Here is a 10,697-nt window from a genome sequence, read left to right on the forward strand (position 1 = left end):
AAACCAACCCCCCCCCCAAGCCACGGAGAGAGACGCCACCACTGTGAAGACTGGATGTTACCATTGGCTGTGGTTTAGATTGGGTTCTAAGGTTCCTTTCAAATCCAGTTGCAGTTTGATAGACCAAGACTTAAAGGGAAATAAACAAAGCTGCTCTGCTAAGTGTCCAACCGATCATGTGCAGCTCCCGGCCTTTGATGGATTTTCATGACCGCACAAACTATTTCCAGTAATAACTGGCATGTTCTGCTTACAACATACAAACGTATGCTTTGAATTATAACACCACATATATTGATAAAGGCGTCTGTCGAGTGTTAATCCTGATATTGGCAATCCAACGTTTTGGCCTACAAACACGTCGTGCTGTTTTCCCAATGTCTTTTGAGGCTCCTAAACTTATTTCTCTAAAAGTGCTGGGTCAATATTACTATGAACTTGTATGAATTAATTAGTATGCAATCTATTTTTACATTTGGCTGAAAATGTAAACCACCTGTTGATGCAAGTCTGGGATGTGTACTGTCAAAGTCAATCAAGTGTTATCAAGCGTGAGTGGATTAAATTGATTTATTATAGTTTAGTGCTGTCTCAAAGGTCTGCATGTCCTGGCCACTTCACGTCTTACACGTCTTATAAAATAACTAGGGAGCAAAAGACAGTGAAACAATAAAACCATGTATTTGAGTTTAAAACAGGAAGAAATTCTCGGCGATTACATTTATATGTTGCAAAAAGAAAATGTAAGGGGGAAAAAATCCCTTAATTCACAAAAAAAATGTTATGCTCACTTGAGTTGATTTTTTACTTGTACGAAAAAGATTTAATATGAATAATGGGAGATGGAAACGCATTTGGCGAATAAATTCTGACGTAGCGACGTTCGCTTTTTTTGTTTGTTTCTTTCTTTCTTTTTGCGAACTTTGAAAAGATTCACTCTCCCTTTGAATGGAAACTCAGCAACTAACAGTTTGCTTAATTTCTGAATAAATCAGAGTTTTTAAACGAATCACTTGACGGAATGGTTCACTGACTCATTCGTGAAAATGGTCTCTTGTCGCCACCTACTGGAGTCACAGAAAAGTCCCCATATTTATTTATTTAGATTGGTTTTAGATTTATATGGTCAAACAATTTTCTTTCATATTGAAAATGCACAAAAACAAACAAACAAACAAATAAATAAATACATAAATATTGATTGCTTGTATGAAGGAAACTGTTTGACCAAACTTCTTGCTCTGCCTGTTTATAACTATTCATTTGTTTGTTTGTTTGCTTGTTTTTGAAAGAAAAACGTCCAGACCTTTGACTCCTGTCCACCTCAAAGTCACAAACATATTTTACCTATATTCCCATCTTCATTTCTCTCCCTCCATTCTGGTGTTCAAAGTGAAAAAAAAGAAAGAAAGAAAGAAAACCTGACATGTACCTCAGACAAAGTGCTGTGCATTAGCAAGCGGTTCGCCAAGAGAGAGCTACTCTCACATACTCTACTAATTCTGTCTGAGGTTCATTGGCAGTTCAGGCTCTGCTATCCAGAGATCAAGTGTTAAATAAAGCGTTATAATCTCCACCTCCACTCAAATGGCTTTAAGAGCACATTCTCAAGGGAGGCCAATAAAATTGTTCTCCATTTTGTGCAACCATCAACAGCTTTATTCATGCATGTTAGTTGTCCAATAACTTAAACGTCATCTAATCCCGTAAAAAAAACCTTGTGAAAGCAAAGCTGGTCCTCACACCTAATTTGACCCCAGTGGATTGCACCGGGCGTCAGGGGCAGATTCAAATTATAAAGCCTTTGGAAAGAAGAAGAAAAATATGTCCAGCTGGGGATTGGTCAAATTGATAAATTCACTTGAACGGCTGGATAAATAAATGATTATCATTTAACCCTATAATGCCTGACATATGAAATAATAGTCTAATAAAAACTATTTTTTATTAGAACAGTTTACTGAACGTTTAGACAAACTTCAAGAAATGCTTATGGGGTTGTTTGTTTGTTAGTTTGTTTGTTTGTTTGTTTGTATGGAACTCATGAAGAGGAAAAAACACCTCAGTTTTATTCAGAGGCCCAAAATTAGCAAAAATATGCAATTTGGTGCAGATGCTGATACTTAAATGATAAAAAGATGAAATTCTGATGCTTGTAATGTACATCAATGAGGACTTTATAACACTATAACAAACTACAGTACTTACATAAAATGATATAAATATAATTTTATATCTCTATATGTCTTAAGATGATATTAAATGCTTAGATTTTTCATCAAAACATAAAATGAAATGCAATACAATGATGATTCCCTTTCGAGATGGAGAAACCCCTTTCTCCTTAAAATACTGAAGCCTGATTCGCTTAACGTCATTGCTTTACAATGGCCAATAGTGCTCAAACACACAAAAATAAGGGGGCGTGACACCTCTTATAAAGCAGCGCACAGCGCCATTTTTCTCAGAATCTTTCTCCTTCATCTGAATTTTTTGGAAGTCTCTCCTTCGTCATCGCAAAAAAGTGGATTATATTGCAATCCCAACTGCCCTGACTGCGACTCCATGAGTGTCAGGACTCTCCGTAGAAGGATAGCCCTTGCACTCTGTGACGCATCTAATCCCCGTCCACCGTCCTTCCCCATCGGCCCCTGGTTTCGGGAACCAACAATGCTGGCAGTGAGCTCACTCTGGTGCAACGCCAGCTTGACGCTTGCTCTCCGGTGGAGTATCCTGAGCCCCAGTTCCAGCCCCACATGAGTGCGGGTGACTTCGTCTCGCATCTTTGTCCCTCCAAATCACTGAGGGTAAACTCTGCAGCCATACACCCCAACAAGCCCTGTCGCACCACCGCTAGTATTGCTGGGAAAGAGGACACGGCAACGGGCCTGGAAGACCTCCAAGTCTTCCAGGCGAAGATGCTTAAACACCTAGACGAGCAGGGCCCGGATCCTGAAATTTTTAGGGAGCTTCGCAGCACCACTGATCTCACCCTGTGAGCCACTAAGATGACAGCGCAGTCTATTGGCCGTGCCATGGATAGCCTGGTCGTGCTGGACAGGCACCTATGGCTGACGGTGATGGATATGAGGGATGCAGAGAAGGCTGTCCATCAGTCCCTCTGGGCTTTATGACAGCTCGGTTGAATCCCTCACAGAGCGATACTGTGCAGTGCAAAGCAGTCAAGGGCTTTTGCTCAGATCTTATCAAGGGCTTTTGCTCTAGATCAGTCGAAAGATTCTGAGGAAAATGGTGCTGTGCACTGCGTTATAAGAGGCGCCACACCCCCTTATTTTCGCATGCTTGAGCGCTATTGGCCATTGCAAAGCAATGGTGTTAAGCGAATCAGTCTTCAGTATTATAAGGAGAGATGAGTTTCCCCAATGCATCAGCACAGCTGTACGCAACGCCTCGTTCCCCTCTCAGGGAACCAAGGTTACATTCAGTAACCGGAGGCGTTTTATCATCAAAACATAAAATGCAATGCAATGCAATGATGATTGAGAAATTAACAAATAAATGTTCCTCAAAAGCCTAATGATCATATTTGAGACTCACTGATTTTTCTAAAAAAAATTATGCATGAATAATCAAGTAAACCTACGTTGCATCAGTCCAGTGAGTGTTCAACTTGAAATATTACTAACAATATCAAAGTAATTCTTAAGTTAACATTATAAAATTACCAGATTTCACAGCACACATGAACCACAAGCTGAAAGTGGACATTTTACATACTAAAAGGCCTTTTGCTTGCTAAAAAATAAAAACTACCAATCAGACGTTGTATTCAACACGTTTTTTTAGCAAAGTTTTGATTATGCTGATCACACCAAAGGCCTTGGAAATTTGAGTATCAAAAATGAAACAGTGAGAGTAAAATGGTTAAGAATGATTGCTGCTATCAAATGGCTATTATGTCGCACGTGACGCAACACACATGGAGACTCTTTTCTAGAACAATCTGGCAGTTTTGCCAGGGAAGCTGAAGAATGCTGGGGGGGAAGAGTATCAGGCTGTATGTGTGAGGCGTGTTCACTTACTGTATCTCCTCCTCAGCCCCGTCCGTCCGGAGCAGTAGGAAGTCACAGAGACATGGCCTCACCGGGAGCACGCTCCACCAAACCCTCGGCTTCCTCTCTCATCCCAGGAACGCCGCTTTCCATCTAGCTCTCTGTGTTTTCTTAAGGAAATAATTAAAACAAGGACAGAGCTATTCCAACAAAAGCCTTCCAAAGGAAATCATAGCGATATCCCCCCCTCCACCGCGGCTGCACGCTTTGTTTTATGTGCTTTTAATCCACGGCATTCAGGGGAATCGCTTGCCAGGGATATATATCTCACCGTGAGCTAAACCCTATGATGAACAGTCTGGGCAGTCATTGTTCAAACAAACATTGTTGTTTCTTCTTCCCCTCTTTTTCCCCCTCGGTTTTCCTTGTCTTTCTGGTCTTGGAGGTTTTGTGTGCTGGACTCACACTGTGCGGTGGCTGATGCAGCGCAGGCATTAGCGTTGATGAGCTCATAGTCAGAGCTCAAGTGCTTTAACGTGTCCATATAAACTGATACTCGTGCCTGTGGGAGCGCTCAGGCCTGCTCTGTTTGCCGCGGGACATCTGTGCTTTCCTCTCGCCGAGGTGATGCTGAGATCTTACTCAGACCAGCCTGTTCTTTGTTGTCTCCATTATGCCTCAAAGAGTCCCAGAAGAGAAACACATCAAGGAGCAGATAACAACTTGTAGTTTTCCCTCAATAAACTCCTAATTTGCTGCTTAAGTACTAATTTGCTCAAGTAGAAATAACATCATAAGGACGATCCGAGAATGTTGATCTCAGAATGTTTTCTCTCAGCATTTTGTCCTAAAAAGACAGTATAAGTCATTATAATCCGTAATTATGTCCCCAGTGTGTGTTCTTTTTAGCAACATCATATGACCCCTTTAAATAATTACGATTTGCCACAAGATTGTGTTGCAACAATCATTCAGCCGTAATGACTGCGATGTGGAACAAAAGTGCTTAAGTTTGTTCAATCCAGTCCAAGTTTTTTTTTTTTTTTTTAATCTTTCTTTTGTTTTTCTACCAAAATGTACTCATTTTCTACATTTCACGTTTCTGAAAACGAACTATTTAACTTCCTGGCTAATTTATGGCTCTCTTTAATGGTATTGTACAGGGATTCTTAAACTTTTTTGTCAGCTGAACCCCTAAATATATTTAGAACATCAACTTGAAGTATTCCCAGAGATTGTAAGTTAATATTTCAATAAATGAACAACACATTGGCATGTTCACAGCTCTCTGATATCGGTCACATGCAAGTAAACAAATAAAATATTTCATCTTTTTTGTTGTGTATTAATTTGGTCGTTTGTATTTAAATACATGTATTCTTTTTCTTTTTAAATTAAATTAAACATTTTCATGTTTAGGATTTAATTAATCATAAGCTTTTCAACAACTCACAAATCTAATTTATTTTTTTATTTTTACAAGTAAAACATAAATCCTTCACATAATTCATCTTACTAAATATGATCACTGGACCACTTTTTTTAGAAGTCAGATTTCCATTGCCTTATGTTGACATGTTTTGTTGGATTAGACATATTAGTGTTACCTCTGTCGTCTTTGTCTTAGGACAACTTTGTTCAAGGCCAATTTAGTTGTCCTTAAAAGGAATATTTCACCTCATAAATGGCAATTCTGTCATCATTTACTCACCTATGTGTGTTTATAAACCTGAATGTCTCCTTTGCTGTTCTAGTCAATAAAACACTCATACAGATTTGACATGGCATGGGGGTGTGTAAGTTATGGTGCACTGTCCCTTTAAATTAAAAATTGTTTACCTCAGTGTTGCCTATATGGTTAAATCTTTATTATTATTCCCGACGATCTAATACTCAGTTCTTTGCATATTTGCACACTAAATGCTCATATAGGGGTATTGTCCAAAAGCATTAAGGAATTCTTTAACGTTTTATTGTATCGTGTCTGACATCTGATAGAGAAAGTTTGGGTCAATTGCAAAGGCCCATTATCACCCTTCACACACAGCTGCAGATCAGAGAGACTTTAATGCATTCATTGGTCTGGCCATAATACTCTGCTCGGCGTTCACAGCAATTGACCCATTAGGTCCAACTGTTTTTATAAACTTTTGAAACATGGCCAGTTTCTATACTGCAGGGGCTTTTTGCGGGGTTTGAGGTAGTCACGGTCAGTGCGCTCCTGTGGTCTTCATTAAATGGCCGGGCGTTAAAAGTACAGCGCGGACCCTCTGGAGCAGGCGATAACCACGCCTGAGCAACCCTGCTTTCTGTTCGGACACCTCACGAGACCCTCATGTCGCCACAGAGACCGCGAAACCGTTGAATCTCCTCCAACCAATCGCCTCATGAACCCTGACCCCCACCCTTCTGCAGCACTGAATGCTGGGAGATTTATGGAATCAGTGAGTGTGAATCACAGCAACATTGTAAAAGGCAGTTGTGGGGTTTTATAGAGGCTGTGGACCAGAGAGGAGGACAGGGTTCAGTGTCACACACTGTGACATACAATGCTTTGGATTACATTACTGATCAATCACTCTGCACCGAGCTTCAGTCCGTATGAGTGTGGACAGGTGAAATAACAGAAGTCACAAAGTATATCTTAACCCTCACAAAATTTGCCACATGAACCATAGATTCTGCAAAATTACCATAGATAATGGTAATGTTACTACTGTAAATTAGGGTGAACAGACGTCCCCGGTTTATAAAAGTAGTTTTGATGCATTAATTATGCCTTATAATGCACCTTATAATGCATTGTATGATCTCATGAATAACTGCAACCAAAGTTATAATACATAATAATACTTACCTATTCCTCATTACACCTTTAGAAAATATAATGCATTAAAACACAAGCTTCAGTTTATAATGCATCTTAACATTATTTATGAAAAGATATAATGCATTACAACGTACATTATGAACACTTCAGTAATTTAACCGTATTTTACCTTACAGGTATATGTATAATTTTTTAAAGCCAGAATGTGAGATTTACAGTCTGACCCCTGTAATTTTGTGTTGCTTTCTCAAACTCACTGTATCAGCTAGTTTTAAACGTCTCCCTGCTCATCTCCCGGCGTGTCGGCCTGAGTGACTACAGTAATAACAACCCAGCTCGTGCCCTGCCGAGCCACCACTGTCCCGGGACAGGAAATTAAAGTGAAATACTGAGTCCGAGGCCTGCTAACACACTCTCCTGTGCCAATAAATCAACGCTAAGCTGACTGTCATCTTTACAGCCTACACGGCCATTAAGGGGAGTTTTCTGTGTTTAAGAATGAATCACAATGGCAGTGTATGAGGTTTACCTCGCATTGAGATCAGAATGAGAGGAATAATGCACAGCAGAAAACCGCTCAGCCGTAAGAGTCATAAAATATCGCTGGCTCGGGTCAAACCCCCCGTCAATCAGTGAAGTGCATTATGTGAAATAGTATGGGAATGGTTACAGAGCAGAGTTTTGGAGAATTGAGTTCTTGCTGCTTTCAGTGCCACTAAACACTGTCTTACTTTTTAAAGGTAAAGGTAATTGCTTAAGTCATTTCCTTACACCTTGAACACATGTGCATACATCTTGATCTTTGTTTTCCAAAAGATTGTTATTTTACAATAATTATTTCACAAAAAAAATATATATATTTTTTATTTTTTACACAACCTAAACTAAAAAAAAGATCAAATGATCTAATAATACTTATAGAGACTTATTAGCCTATGTCGTTTTTTGCATGTTGGTTGTACCAATAGTTTTTCAAGCATTAATAAGTTTTTTTTTTTTTTTCTATGGAAACTTGTTTCCACCATAGAATTAAAAAAAATTTAATTCTCACAATTCTGACTTTTTTTACTCACAGTTCTTAGAAATTACAAGATCTGTACTTGCAACTGCGAGTTATAAATTTGCAATACCAAGAAGAAAAGTCAGAATTAAAAAAAAGAGATATAAAAAAAGTGAATTGTTGCAGTTACCTTTTAATTTTTTATGTATATTCAGAATTTGAAGGGGATTAACAGAAAAAAAAAACAGAATTCTGAGTTTACATCTTGCAATTTTTTTAAGAAACTAACTCTGAATTGTGAGATAAAGTGTACCATAATTTAATTCATTTAATTATGCTTTTTTTCCCCTCTTCTTTATGATATCAAGACAGTATCGCCCTGAAATTTTGATTTTACATTTTAATGTTAAAATTAATTTTAATTTAAAAAGTAAAAACATGCTCATCAAGTATCTGATTTTTTTTTTAAACAAATTATCTGATTAATCTGATTACATGCATTACTTGTAAATGCATTATCCACACTTAATCTTCTAAGTAATTTTGTCACAGTCCTGATATTTCCTGGAATTAGCTTGTAATCATCTGTTTTGCTAGAAATATTCACGCCACGTAAATGAACACCTCGTATCTCTGGCCAAAGAGCATAATGGATTCCCGTCAAGTCAGCTCTCTAGGGCTACAGCGTCCGTTATCAAATTCTGACAGTGCTTTCCAAGATGCCAAGAAAATGCCAACCTCTCATTCTCCCTATTAGACAGCTGCGTATCATTTGAAACCGAACCCAGACACTAAGCATAGTATGAGGGCAAAAGTGACTGAAACATTAGAATGAAACAAGTTTCTGTTAATTCGATGCACGTTGCCCGAACCGCTGGACTGAAGTGAATTTGACTTTTCCTCTTATTTGGGGGAGCACTTTCTTTATGCTCCAGAATAAATCACATCACCTGCAGGACAAAATTCCAAATATAGTGTGTCACAGCGGTCTGTCAAAACGCCAGTATATCCAATCTCAGGACCCGACGTGGAGCGCCTCTGCAAAATGACCATAAGGCTGAGATCATTTTTTGAGGTAAATAGTGAGTGGGCCATTTCCTGATGAAGAGGCAAGATTCTAGTAACGGACTCATGTTGAAATATTACCCCAAAAGTAAGAGTTCATGATGACAAAAACTGAAAAATAACTGAGGCGAGGCTGAAATGTCTAGCTTCTGCCAAAAGCAGAACACATCTGACACGTGTGTATGGCTCATGAAATCTCATCTGAATATCAAAATAAATAGATTGTGGGATTAATGTCCAAATAGCTTACGATTATATTAATAAAACATGCTAAAATAAACACTGGTGAAAATATCTGATCCAGCTTGAGATATTTGGACGAAAACCCATTACTGAAAGCCAGATGGTAAAAACAAATGACTCATGATGCTTGTATTGACCGTATAAATACAAGCAGATTGGTGACGCAATGTAAAACAACACCACTGTTTGCTTTGCAGACCAATATCCAGATACAGAGGCATCAAAGGTAAAACACAGCTGTCGTTATGGCAGCTATGTACCTCTCCATGAAATACTGCAATATCCGAAACATTTGCCTCATTGCAACATGCTGTCAGCATTGATGGGTGAATGCAAAAATATGTAAAAAGCCACATTTATGGCAATGGCTCTGTTCCAAAATCCAGTACGCAAACTTCTGCCTACATCCTGCAGGTTCATTTCTGAGCTTATGGGGGCCACCTAACCCTAACCCACCCCTGGGGCCTGGGGCCAATCTTATCAGACTTTTGTGTTTTTGATTCACTATAAAGAAAAGATTAATAAGAATCATTAGCTCTGGAATCTTACTTCACTAGTCAAGCTTTATGTTTAGCACTGAAGAAAAAAAAAAATGTTACCCTTCACTGTGCACAACATGTACCCCAGAGGCCCTGTCAGTGTATATGGGTAAATACCATTTCTAAACCCATGGATCTACTGCTTGAGTGGCTGAATATTAAACTTAAAATCCGTCATGAATATAACATTATTGGTAAAGTGGGAGCAATTACAGCTCAAGTTCAGAAACGCATCACACATTGGCCCTGTCTTTGTAAAATGGAAAATAAGTCAGATCAAGGTGTTGGCAAGTAGTTTGTGGTCTGGGGATTAAAGCTCACTTTATTGCGAGTGCGATGGACCACAACATTGTCAGGTATATTGCTACAAATTCTCTTGGTTTATCTTGAATACACTAGACGTTGCCATGGTAAATTAAGGCTTGTGCATGCCAGTACATACCATCTGTGATGGCTAGTGATGGGAATTTAATGCTTCCAGTTCTGGTTCTGATTCATCTCAACAATTCTGGTTTCTAAACACTTCCATTAACAATTCTTTTGAATTTGAGGTAGTGGTATATGGAAAGCAATCAATTCTGCTGCCAGTGTTGGGAATAGATATCAATATTAAATGTAAAACAACCTAGAAAAAAAATCACATATGTCATTCATTCCTTTATTTTTATAAAATACAGCTGACATAACTCATAATGTGTAACATACTGCATGAACAACAGCACTGATTTGCACTGTCTCAAGCCTTAATTGCCTATCACTCGCGATTCTTTAAGTGAGTCATATTAATTCAGAAACTGCTCCAACTGATTCATAAGTGTTTGTGATTCACTAAAAAGAACTGACTCATGAGAGTCTTTCACTCGGAAATCTGACTTCACTGGTCGCTCTGTGTGATTTGACTCACTATAAAGATGAAACATAAGAGTCAATAACTCGGAAATCAGACTTCACTGGTCACGCTACAGTACATGTTTTTGATTCACTAACAGAACTGGCTCATGAGAGTC

The sequence above is a fragment of the Sinocyclocheilus anshuiensis genome, unplaced genomic scaffold (genome assembly GCF_001515605.1).
Source record: "Sinocyclocheilus anshuiensis isolate Anshui unplaced genomic scaffold, SAMN03320099.WGS_v1.1 scaffold546, whole genome shotgun sequence".
In the NCBI taxonomy this organism is placed as follows: domain Eukaryota; kingdom Metazoa; phylum Chordata; class Actinopteri; order Cypriniformes; family Cyprinidae; genus Sinocyclocheilus; species Sinocyclocheilus anshuiensis.